The 25,787-nt window shown below is 36.4% G+C and overlaps 1 long non-coding RNA gene across 1 annotated transcript in view; it reads left to right on the top strand.

The window, feature by feature from the left end:
- The window catches only part of LOC131809946 (uncharacterized), a 29,898-nt gene extending 4,384 nt beyond the window's left edge, over positions 1-25,514 (top strand). The window contains exon 3 of the long non-coding RNA XR_009345344.1: positions 25,101-25,514. This is a non-coding gene — a long non-coding RNA (uncharacterized LOC131809946). The remainder of the gene's footprint in view (positions 1-25,100) is intronic.
- The last annotated feature ends 273 nt before the right edge of the window (positions 25,515-25,787 follow it).

Here is a 25,787-nt window from a genome sequence, read left to right as displayed (position 1 = left end):
TCCAAATGCCATTCAAAAAGAAATCACTCTGCTGTTTCATTTTCAGTGGACTGTAGATTAGTTTTCCACTCTGGTTTCTGAGATCTTCAAGCTTCTGAACCTGTTTTCAAGATGTACTCAAAGTACCATACATACTCTCCCTCACTCTGGCTTTCCACACAGCCACTGAGGCACCATGGTGGAATCGTCACATAGACAGACATCATAATGGGGAAGAGCATTCATGCTGGAGAAAACGCAAGCAACCCTGAGAAGACCAATGGGCATTCCAGACCAAAGTGAGTGATGGGGAGCTGAGGGGACAGTGCTGTGACGTGACACTGGGGAGGCAGGCAGGCATCTGATCACGCTGGGAACATGCAAAGGTCCAGAGGTGAGAAATCACTTGTTCGGGGAATGGAAGTTTCAGTAATTCAGGGAACAAAGAGGTGAAACTGCAGAAGCATTTTCAAGAAGAGGTTCGGATCACAAGGGCCTTATGAACCACATGAGGAAGTGTGGACTTTATCCTGACAGCAATGGGAAATTATTGAAGTTTTACATGAGGGAGATTTGCAGTTCAGAAAGACCACCTGGGTTCTCAGCAGGTGGATGATGGGATGGGCGGCGGCAGCCCAGAGGCTGTTACAAAACGCCGGGGGACATAGGTGGCCCAAGTTATGCCAGGGAACCAGGGAAAAAAGAAGCAATGCATTCAAGAATTCCTAGAGAGGAATAATTTGCAGCCTGGTGAATATCTGGATGTGGGGGAGTTAAGGAAGGCAGAGAGCATGACTGCCCCCCAAGTTTCTGGTGTGGGCAACTCATGGCGTGATTCTACTGTGTCCCTCTTTCTTCCAGAGAGCTACCTGAGGGTGGTGGCCATCACTCTACTTCCCTCCACAGCGGTGACTGTGGAGACTTAAGTTCCCAGTCAGTGGATATTAAGTTGATACTGAAGAAAACCCACGCCCACTGTGGCTGCTACTGATGAAAGAAGTTCTGCCCTAAGGAGTCGAGGACAAGCAGAAGCCTAGCAGGGAGGTTAGCAGCAACCACGGTGCTCTGCAGGGACACCATTCGGGGCTTCCTCCATACTGATATCCCCCAGGGGTATCTCATTTTTAAGGAAAGAGCACCAAGGGGGCCAAACCTGATTCCTTAAGAATTTAAGTTCCCTATTCCTTCTGCCAAAGCTTAACAGATAGTGTCACAATCTCTTTAAAGTGATCATAAAGTATATTCCTTTTCTCAGCAACTGTAAAATTCAACAAATCAGGTTACCATGTAGCAATACCTGTACTCACCAATTCTAAGATTTGATTTATTGACACCCCAAGCATTTCTAATTCTCCATACACTTGACCACTAGCAGGAACCACAACTTTCTGTTTAACAAGTATTTTAAAAACTATGTGGCTTACCACAGCACCTTGAAGAGGTGCCTTTTTTTTCTATTATTATACTAAAGCCTATCATCTGATATACTCAGAACATACCAGAACTTTTTTTTAATGTAAAATACTTTTAAATTCAGTTACCCTGAAGCTCTTGCTTTTAGTTTGAGAGTAATTCTGCTTCAGACAGGATGTACTTCATTTGAGGAGGAGAAAAAAAAAGCATAAAGGAACTTCCAAGAGTTTATTTCTCTGAAACCATTTTAAGAAGTAATAAAGATTCATTGCTTTTTTCCTGAGAACTGAGAATAGTTTTTAGTAAATGCCATAATGAAAATGTGCATAATTTTATGAAAACACAGTATTTTAGGCTATATCAGTTAATAGTTGATGGTATTTGAACATTTTTAGTGAGGAATAAAAACACTTTGGGGAATTTTAGGTGAACCAAGAAATGGAAACAAGTTGATTAAATTAGGTTGTAGATTTTCTTTTCTTCCATTTCTAAAACACTTATGTACAGTGTTAAGTATCTGATAGGTGCCTAACCAATATATATATTTTTTTTTTACTAAAGTCCTGTTTTTTTCAATTTTAGAAGGTAGCATATTTTTGTTTAATTTTTGTATTGCAACTTCAATTTACAGGTCTGATATTTGTTTATAAACACAACCAAGGTTTTCCTTTAATCAATCAACACCATCATCAAGAGTCCTCCTTGCACAAAAACATTTTAAGGGACGCAAAATAAATGTTATTTGTTTCTTTTTATTTATTTGAGAGAGACCATTTGAGAGAGAGAATGAGTGAGGGGAGGGGCAGGGAGAGGAACAGAGGAAAAGGCAGAGAGAGAAGCAGACTCCCTGCTGAACAGGGAGCCTGATGTGGGGCTTGATCCCAGGACCCAGGGATCATGACCTGAGCTGAAGGCAGACACTTAACTGACTGACCCATCCGGGTGTCTCACAAAATAAATGTTTTTTAAGGAGAGAACCCCATTGGAATGCAGTCTTTTGTTTTTGTATTCACTTGTGGGAGAAAAACTATGAAAAACCCATTTTATTCCAATATATGTATTTTATTTATTTACTTATTTGTTCATTTGTTTATGCATTTATTTTTAGGAAGAATGATATTAGTGACATTGAAACCAGAGAAAGAAAGGTTTTCTTCTGTGTGTGTCATGTTTCCAGCTTTTTATTAAATAAAAATAGTATGAAGATTGTGCACATTGCATGTTCCTATTTCACTAATAGAGATGGTCAATACATAACAAGTGAACCTGGTCATTATTAGTGTTTTTTGTACTTTAAGCATCTTCTCTATATGACCTACTTTGATTATTCTTTTTTTCATTCTGGGACTACAAAACAAAAAAACCCTGAAGTATTTTATTTCCACTGACAGCAAATATGTCACTTTTAGGATCTTTTTACTTTTTATCACTGCCAAGTTACATTAGAATAGAAAATTTGACATTTGCTGGATGTAATACTTAGTTATCCTTAATTTTAAACATCAAAAATTAAAGTTATTTCTTTATTTGAAATGACACCCTTGGAAGTGCTCAGTAACTATGAGTAGATTTAAATATAATATGGAATTTATATCTATCATACCACTTGGCATTGTGTCCAAAGGATCTGATATTAGAAAATAAGTGTTTTGTTATAAAGAAATAACTGATTAAAAAAAAAAAAGAAAAGAAAAGAAATAGCTGGTAGGGGGTGCCTGGGTGGCTCATGATCCCAGGGTCCTGTGATCAAGCCCCAGGTCAGACTCCCTGCTCAACGGGGAAATTGTTTCTCCCTTTCCCTCTGCTGTTCCCTCCACTTGCCCTTTCTATCTCTCTCTCTCTAAGAAATAAATAAAAACTTTTTAAAATACATATTTTATTTTTTTATTTGTCAGAGAGAGAGAGAGCAGCAGGCAGAGGGAGAAGCAGGCTCCCAGCTGAGCAAGGAGCACAATGTGGGACTCAACCCCAGGATCCTGGGATCATGACCTGAATCAAAGGCAGACCCTTAACTGACAGACCCATCCAGGCATCCCAATAAGAAAGAAAGAAAGAAAGCAAGCAAGCAAGCAAGAAAGAAAGAAAGAAAGAAAGAAAGCTAGCTGATAAGATGATTTCTCCCATTTTCGTCTTCATCATTAGAGTATATGTTAAAGTGCCTTACATTAATATTTACCCTTTTTACTAGAGTACTTTCTTTATAACCTTTGATTTCTCTAATACATAGCAGAGCCTAAATACCTATCTACCAGTTAGAAGCACTATATATAGGACTCTCTGGGCTGAAAAGGAGGTTTAACTTGGTGACCTTCCCTAATATTCCACAATCACAACGGCAATGATGATAAGGTTGCCCTATGTTATCTACTTTACTCTCCTAACATTACTCTGAAATTGAGGAGTGAGTACACTTATTCTCATCTTATAGCTGGAGAAAAGAGCCATAACTTTTCCTAAGTCATACAGCTGTTCTCTGTAGATTTGGAATCTAAACCTCAGTCTTAGTCTTTCCTTACAGAATAAACAAAGTGGCTTATAAACAACTTGTCTGTTTTTCTGAACCTTTTTAGATGACCCCTTGCTTCCTAAACACCTGCAGATCCTTCTTCTGAGAAGTTGCTAGCAATTCTCTCATATGCTGACAGAGGTATGAAGTTGAGTTAATCGCGGGGTTTAGGTGAATCATCAAAGCAAGCCAGTGAGAACGTGTAAAAAATAAATTGGAATCTTCAACTTAAAATCTGCATGGTTAACCATTCAAGTAAATGATTGACCACATTTATTAGCGATCACAGGCTTAAATCCTCATGACAGTTAACATCACATATTTTTTTGATAAAACAACATTATATTTTGGAGTTCTTTACCACAAATTTGAAATTGAAACATGTGGGGTGCCAGTCAGTTAGGCATCTGCCTTTGGTTCAGGTCATGATCTCAGGATCCTGTGATGGAGCCAGTCCGGTGTCAGGCTCCCTGCTCAGTGGGGTGTCTGCTTCTCCCTCTGCCTCCGCCTCATGCTCCATCTCTCTCTCTCTCTCTCTCTTTCAAATAAATAAATAAAACTTAAAAAAAAAAAAAAGAAAGAAAGAAATTGTAACTCATAATAATGGGATTTCCAGAGCTGTAGGGGCCTCAAAACACTTTGCATGATGCTAGTCAAATGAAGTTTTGGCATCATTTTACAAATATAAATTATTTGAGAAACTGAAAGTTCTTTGTAGTCAAATGCATTATCTTTCAAAACTTAAAGATTGGGGTGCCTGGGTGGCTCAGTAGGTTAAAGCCTCTGCCTTTGTCTCAGGTCATGATCCTAGGGTCCTGGGATCGAGCCCCGTGTCGGGCTCTCTGTTCAGCAGGGAGCCTGCTTCCCTTCCTCTCTCTGCCTACCTGTGATCTCTGTCTATCAAATAAATAAAATCTTTTTTAAAAAAAATTAAAGATTATAGCAAAATAACAGTGTTACTCTCTTATAAAGAGAACTTTCTTTGTGAAGAGTTAGTTGTTTTATTAGTTAGTTAGTTGTTATATTGGAAATGGTCTAGTTCACAGTAAGATCTCAGTAAGTATTTGTTGAATGAATAAATACATGAGTCTCAAGTTCTAGAAAGAAGTCTGAAATTTAGAAATAGATTAAGGGCCACAGCTAAAAAGGAGGGAGCTAAATTTATGCCAAATGGGTGAAAGACAAGTATATAGAAGAGAAGTTCTCAAGAATGCACCTAGATAAGAAGTATGAATTTGGATAAGAGATAAAATTATTTTGATGATGTCATGTCACTTATAATTGGAGTTTAATAAGGTAGTCAGTACCAAAGAAATATATAAAGGTCAATAACTCTCAGACACAGAAAATAATTTGGAAAATGTAAAAGAAACTATGTCATGGATAATAAAATGAATGGAAATAATTTCACAAAAATATATAGTACTTACATGAAAAAATTATAAATATCCACTTAGAGACATAAAAAAAATTTTGAATAATGGAGAGCTAATCCAAAATTAGATGATAAACTTAACAGTCATGATTCCAATAGCCCACTTTGTACCTATTAGAATGGCCCAACTGTTTCCTTTGCTGTGCAAAAGCTTTTTATCTTGATGAATAGTTTATTTTTGCCTTTGTTTCCCTTGCCTTTGGAGACATGTCTAGCAAGAAGTTGCTGTGGCCAAGGTCAAAGAAGTTGCTGCCTGTGATCTCAAGGATTTTGATGGATTCCTGTCTCACATTGAGGTCTTTCATCAATTTTGAGTCTGTTTTTATGTGTGGTATAAGGAAATGGTCCAGTTTCATTCCTTTGCATGCGGCTGTCCAATTTTCCCAACACCATTTGTTGAAGAGACTGTCTTTTTTCCTTTGGATATCTTTTCCTGCTTTGTTGGAGATTGGTTGACCATAGAGTTGACAGTCCATTTCTGGGTTCTCTATTATGTTCCATTGATCTATGCATCTGTTTTTGTGCTAGTACCATGCCGTCTTGATGATTACAGCTTTGTGATAGAGCTTGATGTCCGGAATTGTGATGCCACCAATTTTCAACATCCCTTTAGCTATTCAAGGTCTTCTCTGGTTCCATACAAATTTTAGGATTATTTGTTCCAGCTCTGTGAAGAAAAGTTGGTGGTATTTTGAAAGGGATTGCTTTGAATGTATACATTGCTCTAGGTATCATAGACATTTTAATAATATTTGTTCTTCCCATCCATGAGCATGGAACATTTTTTCATTTCTTTGTGTCTTCCTCAATTTCTTTCATGAGTGTTCTAAAATTTTCTGAGTACAGATCCTTGGCCTCTTTAGTTAGGTTTATTCTAGGTATCTTGTGGTTTTGGGTGCAATAGTAAATGGGATCAACTCTTTAATTTCTTTCTTCTGTCTTATTGTTAGCATATAGAAATGCAACTGATTTCTGTGCACTGATTTTATATCCTATCACTTTGCTGAATTCCTGTATGAGACCTAGCAATTCTGGGGGGGGGGGGATTTTTAGGTTTTCCACATAGAGTATCATGTCATCTGTGAAGAGTGAGAGTTTGACTTCTTTGCCAATTCAGATGCCTTTTATTTCCTTAGCCTGATTGCTAAGGCTAAGACTTCTAGTACTACATTGAACAGCAGTAGTAAGAGTGGACATCTCTGCTATGATCCTGACCTTAGGGGAAAACTTCTCAGTTTTTCCCTGTCAGGAATGATACTTATTGTGGGCTTTTCTATATGGTTTTTATGATATTGAAGAATATTCCATCTATCCCTATACTATGAAGAGTTGTAATAAGAAAGGATGCTCTACTTTGTCAAATGCTTTTTCTGCATCTATTGAGAGGATCATATGGCCTTGTCCTTTCTTTTATTAATGTAACATATCACACTGATTTCAGATGTTGAACCACTCTTGAAGCTCAGGAATAAATCCCACTTGATCATGGTGAGTAATCCTTTTAATGTACTGTTGGGTTCTATATCTTGGTGAGAATTTTTGCATCCATTTTTATCAGAGATATTGGTCTGTAATTCTCCTTTTTTGAGGGGTCTTTGTCTGGTATTGGAATCAAGGTAATGTTGGCCTTATAGAAAATAGTTTGGAAGTTTGCCTTCCATTTCTATTTTTTGAAACAGCTTCAGAAGAATAGGTACTAATCATTCTTTAGGTGTTTGGTAGAATTCCCCTGAGAAGCCATCCATCCACCCTGGGCTCTTGTTTGTTGGGAGATTTTTGATTACTACCTCAATTTCCTTACTGGTTTTGGGTCTGTTCAGGTTTTCTACTGCTTCCTGATTCAGTTTAGGTAGTTTATATGTCGCTAGGAATGCATCCATTTCTTCCAGATTGCCTAATTTTTGGTACATATTTGCTCGTAATATGTTCTTATAATTGTTTGTATTTCTTCTCTATTGGTTATGATCTCTCCACTTTCATTCATGGTTTTATTTATTTGGATCCTCTCTCTCTCTCTTTTTTTTTTCCCCAAAATCTGGCAAGAGGTCTATTGATCTTATTAATTCTTTCAAAGAACAACCTCCTAGTTTCATTGACTTGTTCTACTGGTTTTTGTTGTTGTTGTTGTTGTTTGTTTGTTTGTTTGTTTGTTTGTTTCTATTTCATTGATTTCTGCTCTAATCTTTATAAATTCTCTTCTTCTGATAGGTTTAGGCTTTATTTGCTATTCTTTCTCCAGCTCCTTTAGGTGTAGGGTTAAGTTGCATAATTTAGACCTTTCCTGTTTCTTGAAAAAGGCTTGTATTGCTATATACTTCCCTCCTAGGACTGCTTCTGCTGCATCTCAAAGATTTTGAACACTTGTGTTTTCATTTTCATTTGTTTTTGTGATTTTTAAAAAATTCTTTCTTAATTTCCTGGTTGACCTATTCACTCTATAGTAGGATACTCTTTAGCCTCCATGTATTTGAGTTCTATCCAAATTTCCTCTTGTGATTAAGTTGAACTTTCAAAGCATTGTGGTCTGAAAATATGCAGGGAATGATCCCAATCTTTTGGTACCAGATGAGACCTGATTTGTGGCCCAGAATGTGATCTATTCTGGAGAACATTCCATGTGCACTCAAGAAGAATATGTATTCTGTTGCCATAGGATGGAATGTTCTGAATATATCTATGAAGTCCATCTGGTCCAGTGTCATTCATAGCCCTTGTTTCCTTGTTGGTCTTCTTCTTAGATGATCTGTCTATTCCAGTGAGGGGGATGTTAAAGTCCCTACTATTATTGCATTATTGGTTGTTTCTTTAATTCTGTTATTACCTGGTTTATATAATTGGCTACTCCCATGTTAAGGGCATAAATATATACAACTGTTAGATCTTCGTGTTGGATAGACCCTTTAATTATGATATAGTGTCTTTCCTTATCTTTTATTACAGTCTTTGGTTTAAAATCTAATTTGTCTGATATAAGGATTGCTGCCTCAGGTTTCTTTTGATGTTCATTAGCATGATAAGTAGTTTTCCAACCCCTCACTTTCAATCTGGAGGTGTCTTTAGGTCTAAAATCAGTCTCTTGCTGATAGCTTGTTGATATGTCTAGCTTTTTTGTCCAATCTGATACTTTGTGTCTTTTGATTGGGGCATTTGAATTACATCCTTGCTGGATAAAATATTCTTGGCTGCATATTTTTCTCATTAACATCCTGAATATATCATGCCAGTCCTTTCTGGCCTGCCAGGTCTCTGTGGATAGGTCTGCTTCCAATGTAATGTTTCTACCCTTGCAGTTTACAGACCTTTTGTCCCAAGCTGTTTTCGGGATTTTCTCTTTGTCTTTGAGATTTTCAAGTTTCACTATTATACGTTGCGGTCTTGACCTATTTTTATTGATTTAGAGGGTAGTTCTCTGTGCCTCCTGGACTTGAATGCCTGTTTTCTTCCCCAGAATAAGGAAGTTCTCTCCTATAATTTGCTTCAATATACCTTCTGCCTATTCATCTCTCTCTTCTCTTCTTCTGGGATCCCAACTATTCTAATATTGTTTTGCTTTATGGTACAACTTATCTTTCAAACTCTCCCCCATAATCTAATAGTTATCTATCTTTTTTCAGCTTCTTTATTCTCCATCATTTTGTCTCCTATATCACCAGCTCTCTTTTCTGCCTCATTTATAGAAAAGTTGTGAGGATAAAAATAATTCAAAGAACATTCATACACTATTCATCCAGATTCACTTATTGTTAACATTTTACCCCATTTTTTATGAAATCAGATTATGGACCTAGGTTTTTCCATTCCCCAGTTCACTATAACAAAAAAGATAGTTTAAGGAACACAGTCCAATGATGGTGATGATGATGATGATGATAATGATGACATCAGTGATTGCTTCTGAGCAATCAATATCAGGGGTCAAGTGTTGTGCCAGATAATTTACATAGTTTTATGTAATTTTACCCTCACAACAATCCTTTAAGGGTTTCTAAGTAAGGAAGCTGACATTAAGAGAATGTAAGTAGCTTGCCCAAAGTCACAATTTTAATAAGTGTCAGAGCCAGAATTAAAGGGAAGGAATTAAAGGGAAGCCAGAATTAAAGCCATGTTTTTTCCCTATAATGGCTGAATTACTTCTCAATAAAATAGAAATAGAAGGAAATGTCAATAAAATATGTACCTTGAAAGAAAAATTGATTTCTAGCAGTAAGAAGTTTAGTGTATCCAGATGAATAACATAATTCAAATGTAAGAAGCACAACTCATTTCTTTCATACAATTCTGCCAAAACTCTCCATGCTTGTACTTGAGCTTCCAGCAACTCTGTCCAGTAATTTGTCTTCCAGGCTAATGTATCAAATAAAGATCTAAAAGCAATACAAAATCCCTTTTGCATCAGTAAAGGGCTCTCAACTAGGAAAAAAAAAAAAAAAGAAAGAAATTATCCTACCCTGCATGCATGTAAGAAGATTACATATATACATTCCTCATTTCTCTGTAAAAGCTAATCCAAGCTTCATTACTGTCAAGCTTGTGAACATTTACATAAACGATAAGTTTGTTATCACTTATTACTGGATTCAGCAGATTACATTTAAAATGTGCAAAGACAAGATTAAAAAATCTTTGATCTTTTAATCAAAATAGTAAGCAATATTAATTCATTTTGGCAAGTATGATACATATACTTTATTATAATACTATTTTGCATTTGAGATTACCACACTACAATAATTGCTCTTCATTAATGAAGGTCTGTTGCTATGTAATTTCACTGTGGCTCTAGGCAATAACACCCTTTCTAGAGAATTAGTTAAATTTGCTGTGAAGTTATTTTATAAAATAATCATATTCCTTATAAAATATAAATTTTACCATCATGGTATTTAATTCTGTACAGCTCATGGACAAAAATATCACTGAGAACTAAGTAGATGGGAAGAGTGAATAATCATCAGACAGAATAAGAAATAAGAAATAAGATTCTAATTCAAAAGCCTAGTATATTTCTGTCAGTATTGATTTTGTGAAGCCAAAAAAAAAAAAAATGCCCACATCTAATTGCTGCTCCTCTCTAATAATGGAAATAGATGTAGACATAAATAATTATAACACAAGAAGGATGCACATTAATGTAAAGAGAAAGGAAATGGCATGCTAATTATTTCTAGAAGGATCCTGAAAGACTTCATGGAAATGATATAGGAATTCATCTTTGAAGAATGGGTAAGATTAGGGAGTAGTGGAGGAAAGGAGAGAGGGGGGTAGAGTCTTGAATGCCAGTCTAAATGGTGGATCTTTATTCTCAATAAATAGAAAGTACAGGGTTTTGAGCTCAAGAGTAATATGATCACAGCTGTGAGGAATACTCTGAGGGTACTGAGAAAAGGACAGAAGATTAGGAGAAAATTATGGGCCACACAAAGTTACTTCAGTCATTGGTCTGTCTGTCTATCTGTCTGTTGCCCAGAGAGTTGTCAAAGGCTTCTCCAGCCAGTCACCATGTTTTCCATAACTATGTTCTCCAAACTACACATATTTAAGAAGTATGCTGCTGAGTGCATAGAAGAAAGGGAATGAGTTCTTGTCTGTGGCCATGGTGGTGGGAATGAAATGAAAGAGACACTAAAACAAAGGAGGTGGCATGGCAAAAAGATGTCCGCTGGTTAGAGGCAGATGCTCAGGGAGACAAAGGAGTAAAGTCATTACTCAATTTACCCCAATAAAAATTTACTGAACATTTATCATATACCAGAAGTGTGTTATATGTTAAATATACAAATGCAAATTAATATCTGGTCTTTACTATCTATTTAAGGAAATAGATAATAATATAGATAAATAATATAATATGGAATAATATATGTGTATATACATATACATGCAATAATGTGTGTAGAAAGTTCACAAATAGTAAAGAAAGAAGGAACCTATTTTGTCTAGGGAAAGTGAGGGAAGACTCCATTGAAGAAAGATGGTGGAGTAGGACTTTGAAGAATAATGAGGAGTTTTCAAGGAAAGCAGGTGCAGGGGGCCACCTCACAGAGAGGAATTAACGTTGGTAAGTACGTGGAGGTCTTAGAAGTCTTTGTGCGTGTACGTGTTTTGGAATTACAAAAAGCATAAACTGCAAGAGGCAAGAACTGGGAATTAAGAGGAAATGAGAATGAGGACAGAGAGCTAGGTAGGGGATAAAAAGCTCTGTATTGCAAGCTAAAGAGTGTGAACTTCATTGTGTGTGTGGATGGGAGTCAGTGAAGGTCTTTCGGCTGCATAGTAACTGGTAGATTTATCTACCCTTTAGGTGAGAAGCAGGTTCATGAAAGCTTGATGAGTAGATGGGCCACAGGAGAGGTGGGGAGCAGACAGAACGGTAATGGTAAAGAGATTGCTGCAACAGGCCAGACGAAAGAGAATGAGATCCTACTAAGACAATAAAAGAGAAAGACTAAATCGAAGAAAATAAAGAGATATTAACTGATAAAACTGCACAGGTTCAATGACATGGGATGTGAAACAATCAAGACCCAGGTGTTTTGATTGAATTACTTAAGTTGAAAGCTGTGCCACCCAATAAAGATAGGTAGATTTGGGATAGGCAGATTTGGAAGCATCCATGGCATATGCAGAGGCAGGTTTCTAATGGACAGTCAAATTTATGTCCACAACTTGAGAGAAATGTTAGCACTCACATTCACATTTCACACATCAACTAATGGTGACATTATTAATTGAGACACGGAAGACAGGTAGAGATACACAACATTCCATAACCTGGAATGCAAATTATAATTTTGGGCTTTTGATGGTTGACTTTGATTAGCTGGTGGGATAAACATATGGATATGTCCATAAGGAGTTTAGAAGTCGGGTGCGTCCATGCAATGGAATACTATGCAGCCCTTTAAAAGACTAGCTAGTTCCATAAACATCAATTAGGAAAGATACTCATGATTTGTTATAAAAAGAAAATACCAGTTGTAGGACAATATATAACATGATCCGACTTTTATAACAAAATATATATGTAAATACATACATGTATAAATATATTACTATATGCACATATACGTAAATATAAACACACACATATATACATAGAGAATAAATGTATGAGAGGAGGGAAAGACAGCTAAATTTTTACTGGATAGTCTATTGTATTCTTTATATTGTTACAATGGACATTCTTTTTTTTTTTTTTTTGGTAGTTCTTTTTAGGGTTAAAAAATTGCAGGAAAAAACACAATTGTAGGAAAGAAATAAGGTTGTTAAGTGAGAGTACAGAAGGAGGAAAGCAAAGGGCCAAAGACAGGAATCTGAGAAATGCACAAAGCACAGATAGAATTTTAGAGGCAGAGAGGGAAGAAGAGGATGGAAAGATAATCTGAGAGCTATCAGGAGAAGAGGCCGTTGGTGCAGAAGGCTTTGGAAAAAAAGTGGATCAAATGATGACCTCAGAGTAGCAAGTGGGGTAGGGGGATGGGCCAGTTCTGATGAAGCAGTTTCTTGAGAGCAGGGTCAGACTGCATTTGGTGGAAGCATGAGATTACAAGGTGGGTAAAGAAGCAGTGCGGTTAGTCACCAGGGAAAGTGTGTCAGGCAAAGGGAAATTTTGTTTTTGTTTTGTTTTGTTTTGTTTTGTTTTGAAAATTTGTTTTTATTTGTAATCAAAGGCTGGAGAACCAGCATTCTGATAAAGGTCAAAAACACAAAAGGAAGGGGGAGTAACTGAGCTATCTCATCACACATATTTAAATTTCCTTCAAAAAAGCATTAATACTGGGGAACTTGCATGGCTCAGTTGGTTAAGCGTCTACCTTCAGCTCAGGTCATGATCCCAGGATCCCCGAAGGGCCCTGCTGTCTGGCTCCCTGCTCAGCAGGAAGTCTGCTCCTCCCCCTGCTCGTGCTCTCTCTCTCTCTCTCACTCACTTTCTCTCTCTCAAATAAACAAATAACATCTAAAAAAATTATTTAGAAAAGAAAAAGGAATGAATACTCTATGCACGTTTATATTTGATTTCAAAACCAAGTATTGTTTTGTTTTGTTTTTTTTTTACCTTTTACCTTTACATCTGACTACAACGAATCACTTTGGGGGCTTTTACAACAAATTTTTAATTCCCAACGTTGCCATTTTTCAGACAAAAACAGGAACCGGAAAGAAGTGGCTGGGCAGGCTGTCTATGGTGTGACGCACACTGCTGGCCCAGACACCTAGAGTAGATGTTTGGTTCTCATGATGTGCGGTCTTCTAACGCTGGATCAAACAAACCTAATTGTTCAAAGTGACAGTAAGTGTTAGAATAAACCACAACAACTAAATCCGTTGGCGGTAAGAGAACTCCACCCAAAGGTTGTTTCAAAAATACACTCTGTGAACACTGCTATTGCATGTTTCATAGACCTCTCCGGTCTAGGAGTTAGACTATTTTTCTGCAAGTTGTTCATATCTCGACTTCACATACACAGACGCACATAGGAGAACAATGAAAACAGCCCCTTAAACATATATTCGTTTGGGGATTGTGCAAGACAAATTTGAGTCGTCAGACAGTTTCCTTCCTCATCATCCATCAGAAACTTATCAACATTGGCGTGTGGTTAGAAAAGGCATGTTAATTTTTAAATTCTAGTTGCTGACAGCCTGAAAAGGGGAAAGCCTGGAAGGTACATATCCTAGGTGAGATGACAGAGCAGGCAAGAAAAAAAAAATTCTAAATCTAACAGCACATGATTTTTAAAGATTATCTGTGAAGCTAAGATTATTTACCATTTGGGACGATATATAATGCTGGTAGGAGGTTGACTATATTTAAGACAAAGCTATTCTATCAAATTTCGTCCCCCCAATAAACCAGCCTTCCTTCACAAACTTTGAATTTAAAAAAAAATGAGATAAAAACTAAAATTCCTGATGAACATCTTCTGCAGTAGTGTGACATCCTGGTTGGAGTTCAGAGAGGTAACTGTATAAAGAAATAAGAAAAGAAAGAAACAAAGAAGGTTCAAAGAGTAGGGCAGGTTCTGGAAAACTTTGCATGAAATATTTAGCATTTTGGGATTCTGTCAGGCGCAAGGTGTCACCTTTAAGATTGTACACCCTCTCCTCTGTTACCATTAGACCTGTGCATGTTTATTTTGACATTTTTTAAAGTTTTATTTATTTAAGTAATCTCTCTACACCCAATGCAGAGTTCAACCTCATGACCCTGAGATCGAGTCACATCCTCTCCCAAATGAGTCAGCCAGATGCCCCTTTATTTTGACACATTTGTTCCATATTTTATAATTGTCTTTCACGGAACCATCTCTCCTTCCCAGATTATGAGCAATCGGAAGAGCAGGGAAAACGTCTTTGTTCTAAAATCTCTTTATCGCAGAGCCTAGCATAGTGATCAAGCTCAGTAGGGGCGCAAAGGTGAACAGGAGGATGCTTGCATGAGTGCACACATGTTGTACCTGCTCACAAGGCTATGAAAAGTGGGCTTTAAGACAAACAGAAGTTACCAGATCAAATTGTCGGGTTTGACAATTTGTCGGTTTAACAATCAAATTGTCGGTTTGACAAAAGAAGAGTTTCATTTCTTTTCATTTCTCTTTTCCTGGAAATTAGGCTGATATTCATTGTGGCATTGTTTAAAATGCCCCCCTCTATCTGTAGGCCAACCCCCAAAAGCAACGTAGACCATGAGGGCCAACTCTGAGGCATGGTCCAGGGGTAAAAAGCTGATGCGGGGGTACGGTCTCTTGGAATAGCAGAGAAGAAATAGAATAAACTTGCGGAAAGAGACTTAAACAAAGTGGACCCAAACGGTTGTTAGATCTTCCCAGCAAGTCCTGGGCACCCATGTGCCCATCACCATTTTGTATTTTAAAGCAATTAACACCAATGTTTATACAGTAAGTTCCTTCTAGTCTCATGAGAGAGCTGGGAAGAGAAAGACAGGCTAGGAGCTGAGATGGCGACCAACAGTGGGACCATTTCAGGTATAATGGCCTGGGAAGGCCTCCCCAAGGATGGGTTACACCCAGAGGATGAGAGGAAGCTGCTGTACAAAGTGTAGAGAAGTGCATCCTGGTTTTATCAACTACAAACTGTGGGACTTTGGGCAATTTGCTTAACCTTTCTGTGTTTTTGGTTCCTTATCTATAAAATGTGGAGCATGGTAGTAGATAGCCCATCCTCCTGCTGTGAGGATTAAGTGTATGGATATACCGAGGGCACTGAGAACCGTGCCTGGCACACGTGGCATGTCATAGAGTCATTCTTACCATTCAAAAAGAGGGAGCAGCAGGTGCAAAGCCTGAGGCAGTTAAGACCTTTGGCAAATTAATTATACTGAAAGAACATTCTAGAAGCTACAGCAGAGTGGACAGAGGCCAGTGGCATGAGATTGAGGCTGAAAACAGAGATGGGGCAGAACGTGCAGGGCCTTGCAGTTCATAGTAAAGAGTTTTGTATTTTCTGTTGTTGTTTCTGAGTGACGCAGGAAGCCACTGATGAAGTTAAGCAGGAGACTGGTGTTACTGCATTTATGTTTTAAGATGATCACTTCACCTGCTGTGTGGAGAGCAGATTGGAGCCAAACAAGAGGAGAGACAGAGTGACAGGCCAGGAGGGTGTTGTACATCGGGATGGGAGAGGGTGATGGCCCGGATTGAGATGCAAGGAAGGAAAAGAAGAGAAGAGAGTGGTTTCAAGATGTATTTTGGAGATAGATTTGGCAATAGGCATGAATTGATTGTGTTTGGGAAAACCGAAAAAAGAGGAAAGATCAGAACAGTGCTGCTGCGGACGTTTGTGAGGGATTTTCAGGGGGTAAGAGTGCCTAGCTGACCCATTTACAGCCCCTGGAGCAGTAAATCCAGCACATAGCCAGCTCACAAAGTCCTGTCCTCTGCCATGGTCTACATGCGTGTGTGAGGGGTGCTTTTTTCTGATTTTCACAAAGACTAGAAGCAGTCCTACCCTTTAATTCTGGCTTGGGTAACTAGGTAAAATAGTATTGCCACGGACAGAAATGAGGGCGCTAGGATTGAGGTGAGACACATTTTAGAGGAAAAAAAAAAAAATCAAGCGTTTGGGCTGTGTTAACATCGGAAGAGACACCTGCATAGCGATCTCGGGTTGATAGTTGGGTGCCTAATACTGATTTTCTACACATCAGCCTTGTTATTTTCCAATCACTTCTCTGAAGATGCTTTTGAAGTTTCCCTCAACACAATCACTATTTATAAATAATGGCAATTTCATTAATTCTTCTCTAATCCTTACTGACCATGCTCAAACCTCCAGAAGAAGGTTGAGTACAAGGGGTGATGCTGATCATCCTTGCCTTATTCCAGATCTCAAAGATAAAGCTTCTAAGCTTTATCTTTAAGTTTATCTTTATCTTTATTGTTAAGTATAATTATTAATTGTTTCTTTGTAGAGCTCCTTATCAGATTATTGAAGATCCTTTCTACTCCTAGTTAGCTAAGATTTCTTTAATCATAAAACGATAATAAATTTATCAAATGCTTTTTTTGCATCTGTTGAGATAATCATGTTTTTTCTCATAATTTTTCTTTTTTCCTCATGATTTTCATTTCCCATAATACCATTGGATTTTGGTCACACTGTTATTTGGCCTCGTGAAACAAGCAACTCACTTTCTATCCTTTGACACAGTTCCTGTTGGAATAGATCTATCTCTTCCTTAAATTTTTGATAGAATTCATTGGTTAAGTTATCTGGACCTGGACTTTTCTTTGTGGAAAAGATTTGAATATGGATTCATTTTTCTGTAAGAGTTATGACTCTTTAAATTTTTCTATTTTTTCTCTTTACTTTTAGTAAATTGTGTTTTCCTAGGCATTTGTTCATTCCATCTAAATTTTCAAGTTTGTTGCTGAAGGTGCTTAATAATATTAATGATAGCCTTTTCTTATCTCTTTAGAAACCTCCATTTGTTATTTGTGTCTTCTTTCTTTTTTTCTTGGTCAGTCTAGTCAGAAGCTTATCCCAAAGAACCAGCTTTGGGGAATGACTGATAATAGCGTAGGATTTCCTTCTGGGTTGATGATAGTGTTTTGAAATTAAATACTGGTGATGGTTGTATAACTCTGTGAATTTACTGAAACCTACCAAACTGTACATGTTAAAAGGATGAATTGTATGCATGTACACTATATATAATAGTTACTTAAAACATATACATGTATGTTTTAAGTATATCTATACGCTTAAATATATGTTACATATATACTGATATATATAGTGACCTGTATAACCTGTACAAGTATCAGTGAAGTTTATAATATTAGCCTAAACCAAGGCTTCCATTAAGATTGCTTGACTTGGTTTTTGTACACTGTTAGGTTCATTATAGCACATAATTGTTAACAAATTAATCACATGAATAATATTGCTGAGAAGATAAGAATCACTAATATATGACTTCTTTAAAATCTTCAGACTTTATGGGGTGCCTAGGGCGGCTCAGTTGGTTAAGCAACTGCCTTTGGCTCAGGCCATGATCTCACAATTGAGCAGGGAGTCTGCTTCTCCATCTCCCTTTCCTTCTGCCCTTCCACTAGAGCTCTCTCTTTCAAATAAATAAATAAAACCCTTTTTTAAAAATCTGCAAGTTTTAAATAATAACCATAGTCTCCAGAGAATTCTTGTACAAGTTCTGACCATAGAGACCAAACCAATCTAAGGAAAGTAGGTCAGAGAACACAATCCAATTCAAACTTGGCACAAGATGATGTAATGTTTTTTTTCTTCACATAATCATGATGTTCTAATCATTCTATGATTCTGACCTTTAAGTCAGTGGGTAGTCTATTATTACTTGGTGGCTGCTGAATCCAGAGTCAACATTTTGGAAGCTAAAGAATGCCCATCTCTTCTTTCAAAATCTTTTGGCTTATTACAAGCTGAGTCCAGCTAAAAACTCTTGCCAGAGTTTAGTTATTCCATGCATATGAACTAAACAACAAACAGAACACAATTAGCAGAGGATGAAAAAATAAAGAATACACTTATTTTCTAACATATTAAAGATGTTAAAATCACATTAAATACATTAAGGCATTTAAAAGGAAATTTCCATGAAGCATATTATAGTCTTAAGAAATTCTAGATCAGATTTTCTTATTTCTTAAAATATGTTATTCTGTTTTCTACAGATAATACACAAAAATTTTTAATAAAATTGGGAAACTTAAATTTTTAGAAATTCAAGTGACAGAGTATCTTCTCTGTCTATAGGCTACTGATAAGACATATTCCCTGCTTCTAAGAGATATAACCCATAAACTTAAAAGGAAAAGGAAAGAAAATTCTCTATGGTTCTAACTCAATACCTCTTGCAAAAGTACGTGGGTGTGTCCTTTTTGTTTTTTATTTTATTATTATTATTATTTTTAAAGATCTTATTTACTTATTTGTCAGAGAGAGGAAGAGAGAGCACACAAGCAGGCAGAGTGGCAGGCAGAGGCAGAGAGAGAAGCAGGCTCCCTGCCAAGCAAGGACCCCCATACAGGACTTTATCCCAGGACCCAGGGATCATGACCTGAGCTGAAGGCGTGGCTTAACCGACTGAGCCAGCCAGTCGTCCTTTGTTTTTTATTTTTGTAAGAATAGAATGAAGCAGCTTCCTCTCTGATAAGAGTAATTGTTCATTTATATTGGTACTATATAAAGTGTTCAATAGTTTTTCTAGGGTCTTTATCACCCCTCTATCATGTCCAAAATTTTTTCTTTAACAAAATAATTCAGAAATCAGAAAATACAAAGAGATGGTTAGAGGTACATATTAGAACACTTAAAAAAAAATGATTTGAAGTCTTGACTCTTAACTCTAAACTAATATAATTGCCCCTTTACTGAGGAATATGTAGTTTCTATATAGTAATTTATTTTGGTATGGTAATAAATTCCCTCTGTCTATGAGAACGGGAAGAATTAAGTGCAAATGACTTAGTATTGTATGTGTATATCGAGGAAAGGAAACAAAAATGACAAATACAATTTTAGATTCAGTAAACCATGTTCTTTAAATAACCTTTGCTGTGAAAGGTTAAAATATTGTGAGAAAATGGAAGTGTGAAAAATGGAAGTGTGGTTTATTAAATATACATTCTTGAACTTCAAGGCATCTATGCCTTCATGTGTTCAATGATGCATAAGAAACTTTAAAATCATACTCAAAAGAAAATCTTTATGACTCATAACAGACAAGAAAGTTATATATGTTTTATAAAGAATTCCTGCAAAATAATAAAGAAGCAGAAGTCAATAATAGAACAATGGGTTTGGGGTATGAACAGACAATTCACCAAAGAAGTATAAATACATAATAAACGTATGAAAAGATGCTGAGCTTCACCAGCTACAACAGATCAGTTAAAATAAATGTATTTTTTCTACTCAAATTAGAAAAATGTGAAAGATTGATATCAGCAACTGCTGGACAGGTGAGGAACATGGAGAAATAAGCTCTTTTTTATACTGTTGGTGGAAATATAAATTTATATAAACTTTTGGAGAATAATGTAGTTTTCCTACTAAAATCTGAAAAGTTCATATCCTATTACCAAGTAATTTCACTTCCAGGAATCCATCCTATAGACAATTGTTACACGATAATGTAAAAATAAAATAGAGGATGGTCATTATAGTATTATCAGTAACATGAAAAATTTAGGAACAACTTAAATATCTACTGATAAATTGAAAAATAAAGGTATATACATAAAATCATTGCATCATCTTAAAAAAAAAAAAAAAAGAACTGACAGACAGGTTTTCCAATGTATTGACAATGTTCTTTTTCTAAACCCAAGTAGTAAACGTAGGGATGTGCACTATGCCTATATTTATATACATACATAGTTGGACATGTTTTTACATGTATCTGAATTCTCACAAAAAATGAAAAGGAATGAATGAGGATAAAACTATATTAATTAATCTAGTAAAATTTATATAATATATTAAGAAAAAATACAATAGACCATAAAGACCATTATGAGTGGCATAAACCCAATTTTATGGGAAAAAAGTAGTATGTATGCATATTTAAGGACTATGCTTCTATAGTACATAAATAGAACAAGGAGGATATGTAGCAAACCTCTGGAGAATAGGTTTATAAGAATAGGATTATAATTATAAGGATGTTTATGGGAGGAATGGAGTGGCATTGGAGAACTTTCACAACTTTTCTAAAATATCTTTGATTTTATATATATATATATTTACTTCTATGCATGTTTCAAATAGCCAAAAAAAAAAAAAAAAAAAGACAAGAAAGTTTGTCCAGGACAATTGGAGAAAGCAAAACAATGAGACCAAATATGGACATGCTCCAGTAAATATTTATCCAGCTGTAGAAAGTTAATTATTCAGTTAATGGATAACAATCAGGTATTTTTTTAAACACATAATGAAAAAATTATCCTATGTACCTGGTAAGGGATAGTTTGTAGAAAAATTTAAGACACTGTGGTTATATCTACGTTTCTCACATTGTGGTTAGGAAAATTATACACTGCAATTGGTCCATTTTTTTAATACAAATTTTGTGGTAATAAAATTCATCTAGAAATCACAATACATTGAAATTTTTTCCAAATAGTAACAAAAGCAGACATTTGTTCAGTGCTAATTAAGTTCTGGGCATGATTCAAAGTGCCTTACATGTATTCATTTATTTAATTATTATAACCAATTGTTAAAATCATGTCTATTTTACAGATGAAGAAAATGAGGTATAGAGAGGTTAAGTAACTTGCCAAAGTTCACAACTTGTAAGTAGTGAGGCCAGGATTCAGATCCAAGCACTTTGATTCTAATACTTCCACTGTTCTAAGTATTTCAGGTAAAACCTAGCATTTATTTTAAATGGTGTAGTGTTATATTAAAGTATGTTTTGTGTCTACAAGGCACATGAAAGCAGTTTTGAAAAATATAAAATGCTGTAAAATGGAAAGTATTGTGATTGCAAAACTTTAATTTTTCCTTCCCTCCCCATAACTAAAAGATGTTTTACACTACAGTGGATTACACGGGATGTTATACTTATTGAGACAGTTTGTTTTTGAAGGAAATAATATATGATTTTGAGAAACCGATCAAAACTAACTGCTTCTTAATTACTTGTGTAGAGTAAATATTAATTGCCCCAGCAATTATTTTTATACATTCCAATGCCAAGGAACTATGGAGCAAGTTGTCATGATTTATTTGTTAAGATTTATTCTGTGATAGTAGATAAAACTGGGAGTAAGTGGACCATGTGATCCTTGTTTTCCAGCAAACTTAAATTATGGTTTAGAAGATGGAAGGCTTTTCAAGAAATTCTAGAGAACAGTAACAATGTATGTAAGGATTAGAGTGAATGTGAAAGGTATATAAGAAATACATAATAGTTCAAAAAAAAAAAAAAAGAAAAGAAATATATAACAGTCCAGAGAAGGTAGATATGAAATTGTTGAGATATGAAATGAAGGAATTTTTATGTCTAATGTGGAACTGAAATTTGGTCTGCAAGGGAGTGAAAGAATCAAGAAGCCATGAAAGAGAGTACTTTACTTTTGGTTTTGACAAAATAAATATAGTTATGATGTTATTTTACTTACTTTCTTGGGACTGCTGGAAAATCACTATAATTATGGAAATACGAAGAACTATCTTACATTCCTCAGTGAAGGTTGCTGTCTTTTTTTTTTTTTTTTTTTTTTTAAGATTTTATTTATTGGGCACCTGCGTGGCTCAGTTAGTTAGGCGACTGCCTTCAGCTCAGGTCATGATCCCAGAGTCTTGGGGTCAAGTCCCATATTGGGCTCCTGGCTCCATGAGGGGTCTGCTTCTCCCTATGACCTTCTCCCCCTCAAGCTGTATCTCAAATAAATAAATAAAATGTTTAAAAAAAAAAAAAAGAGAGAGATTTTATTTATTTATTTGAAAGAGAGATCACAAGTAGGCAGAGAGGCAGGCATAGAGAGAGGGGGAAGCAGGCTTCCTGCTGAGCAGAGAGCCCGATGTGGGGCTTGATCCCAGAACCCTGAGATCATGACCTGAGCTGAAGACAGAGGCTTAACCCACTAAGCCACCCGGACACCCCAGGTTGCTAGTTTTTTAAAACAAATCATGTGATAATGTTTGGAAAAAAAAAAAAAAAACTGTTCTTTTTCTTTAATCCAAGCCAATTAAATTATGAGAAACCCTTCCTTTGTAATCCTTTTTTTTGTTAATTACTAATAATTAATTATTGCTTCCTTGACTTTAGTTAGACAAACCCAAACAAATGCATGGATAGCTGATTCCTCATTATTGTATATACACCTTACTAGTAAGAAACATAAAGGTCATTGGTCAAAACTATCTTTGACTTTGACTTTTATTTCAAAGCTTCACCATATTCAGGTTCTCATGGCATGGAAATATGAAAACAAAACACCAAGAATTGGGACTCTCAATTGAATAGTGGGATGTGGAAAAAGAGCAGGGGACTATAGTGAGTCAACATCTCCCAATTCCTTAAAACGCAAATGTCTGTACCGCGAAAGATCATCTAAATAAAATACTTCATGCTGTAGAAGAGGAAAGGAAGTGGCACGAGAATTAGCTATTCAGGAAAGGTCAAGTTAGAGACAACTTTAATGATGGAACTGCAAGGAAGTGGTTTAAGATTATTTCCTTTAAAAAAAGTCAGAGCAACTAATTTTATTATCTTTAATGAGCTCCCTGGGCCTTATTTCATGTTTTCTCAGAAATCCTCTTGTAAACACTAAAATTTACAGGGGTTCTTAAAAGAACTCCCACTCTTCCCACTATATGGAGGAAAAAGAGTCTGTCATCCTGAGGGGAGGGGAGGAAGGGCAGTGGGTAGGTACCAGTGCCAACAGACTGAGAGCTTGTCCCAAAATAAATGCCTGGAAAAAACCCAAACTTTCAGTCATCAATATTCCGTCCCTATTCCACACAAGCAAAAAGGAACAAAATACACAGTAAAGAAAGCAGACAAATTAAAAGAGAAGCTATCAGAGACTCCCCAAAATGGTTTCTTTTTAAAGTGGGTTAGAGAAAAAGGTCAAGGTTGTCCTGAATAAGACTACAGCAACAGCAGTATGGAGCAGCAACCAAAACAATCAAAGGTAGCAGAGGAGAATATTGTTTTCTAAGGCTGTCCATATCTGGGTCCCTCAGGAAACTGAATAATATTGAAATTTGAGCACTGGAGCATGACCACAAATGCAAATTGCATACTAAAATTTTCAAGCTTGAAATTTTAAAATTAGTTTTTGAAATTAATTAATTCAGTTAATTTTTAATTAAATTAGAACACTTAAATCAGCAATCGGGCTTTTTCCTGTGTGTGAATTTTTCAATTAGGTTTATACTGTTTCGGTCAATGAACAGATGCTTGATTTTTTTGAGGACTGGAAATAATACATTATTATCCAAAGGCTAGATCAAGAGTATAGGTAACAATTAGTACTATTGTTTCCTTGAACCCAGCATGTTTGAAGTTGCATGTATTCTTTGTCCACTTTTCTTTTTTTTTTTAAGATTTTATTTATTTATTTGACAGAACGAGATCACAAGTAGGCAGAGAGTCAGGCAGGGAGAGAGAGAGGAGGAAGCAGGCTCCCCACTGAGCAGAGAGTCCGATGTGGGGCTCGATCCCAGGACCCCAGGATCATGACCTGAGCCAAAAGCAGAGGCTTAACCCACTGAGCCACCCAGGCGCCCCTTTTGTCCACTTTTCTTTCCAATATCTCCTCCTTCCCAGAGGGAGAGAGAAACATTAATTTATTCATAAACAATAAAGACTTCTTCAGGGCTCGTGCTCTTCTCCCACTTGTACAGATGAATATGTGTCTACAATGAAGATGGAAAAACAATTTATCAAATTTGATTAATAAAATGTATGTGACTATATGATGAGGCTTAAAGAGGTTAGAGAACAACATGATAAAAAGCATAAAGAAGAAGAACCCAGGAAATTAGTCCACGGGCTAGTTTTATTACCAGGTACAGATGACACTGTCTTAAAAATTAGCTTCAGTTTTGCCATTTATGAACCTACTTTAAGAGTGGTTGTGAGAAGCTAGATGAGGTTAATATCTTAAAACAAACACAGAACTGTATAGAAAAGCAGGCTATTATTATTCTATCTTACTACATGTCATTAACAGTAAAAAAAAGTCTCAAGAAAAGCGCTGACCTAGAATCTGAATTGAAAATACACTGACCCTTTTTATCTATAAGTAAGTTGTAATGCTACATATAGTTTCTTTGGTAAAATGCTATTGATACGGGCTAGTTAATTGTGGCAAGTAAGCTTACAGGGACTTTTTTAAAATTTCAGATTCAGGGGTGCCTGGGTGGCTCAGTGGGTTAAGCCTCTGCCTTCAGCTCAGGTCATGATCTCAGGGTTCTGGGATCGAGCCTCGCATTGGGCTCTCTGCTCAGCAGGAAGCCTGCTTCCCCCTCTCTCTCTGTCTGCCTCTCTGCCTACTTGTGATCTCTCTCCCTCTCTCTGTCAAATAAAATCTTTAATAAAAATAAAATAAATAAAATAAAATTTCAGATTCATTATCTCTATTAACTAAATTAGGTGTGGCATCAAGTGAAAGAAACAATAGCTTAATAAAGAATGAAATCCTATTTTTTGTCTCATAGAAGTGTCCAGGAGGCAGTTCATGACTTACGAGGTAACCCATGCTGCCCCAAAACCCAGCACCCATTCATCTCCCTGTTTTGTCCTATCAGGCTTCAAGCTCACAGTCCAAGATGGCAGCACTACATTCCAGAGGAGCAGAACAGGGAGAAGGAGAGAAAGCCGGAGTGAGAGGGCATACAACCTGCTGTCTCCTGAGAAACACTCGTGAAAACTGCCGCAAGACACTTCCATTCGCATGCTCTTGACGATGTCTGGTTGCAAGTTGGAAATAAGAGTATCCATGGTGAATGGTCACAGATCTAAGATCCTACCACCATGGGAATAACTATGAGAGTTAACTAGCTATCTCTGACATTTATCATTTTATTTAATGTTTTAGTTTAGAAAGAGAGTGGAGAGAAAAATATGTCAAAAAAGTGAAGTAAAGCCACTTTGGGGTTGTATATCGTTATCTTTTTAATGCTGAAAATTAGTAAGCTCCAACAACATAAAAGATTTAAAATGCTGGCTATTTTTATCATTATGTGATTATTATGCCTGTACTTACAAATATATTAAATGCTCATTTCTCTGACTTCACATTGACCTAAACTATACTACACAAAGCTAAAAATAATGGGGCACCTGGGTGGCTCAGTCAGTTGAGCGTCTGACTTCGGCTCAGGTCATGGTGTCGGAGTCCCAGGATCGAGTCCCACATTGGGCTCTCTGCTCAGCTGGGAGCCTGCTTCTCCCTCTGCCTTTCACCCTGCTATGCGCTCTCAAATAAATAAATA

The sequence above is a fragment of the Mustela lutreola genome, chromosome 10 (assembly GCF_030435805.1).
Source record: "Mustela lutreola isolate mMusLut2 chromosome 10, mMusLut2.pri, whole genome shotgun sequence".
NCBI classification, from domain to species: domain Eukaryota; kingdom Metazoa; phylum Chordata; class Mammalia; order Carnivora; family Mustelidae; genus Mustela; species Mustela lutreola.
Note: the sequence above shows the minus strand (reverse complement) of the source record. Positions and strands in the feature narration are given on the sequence as shown.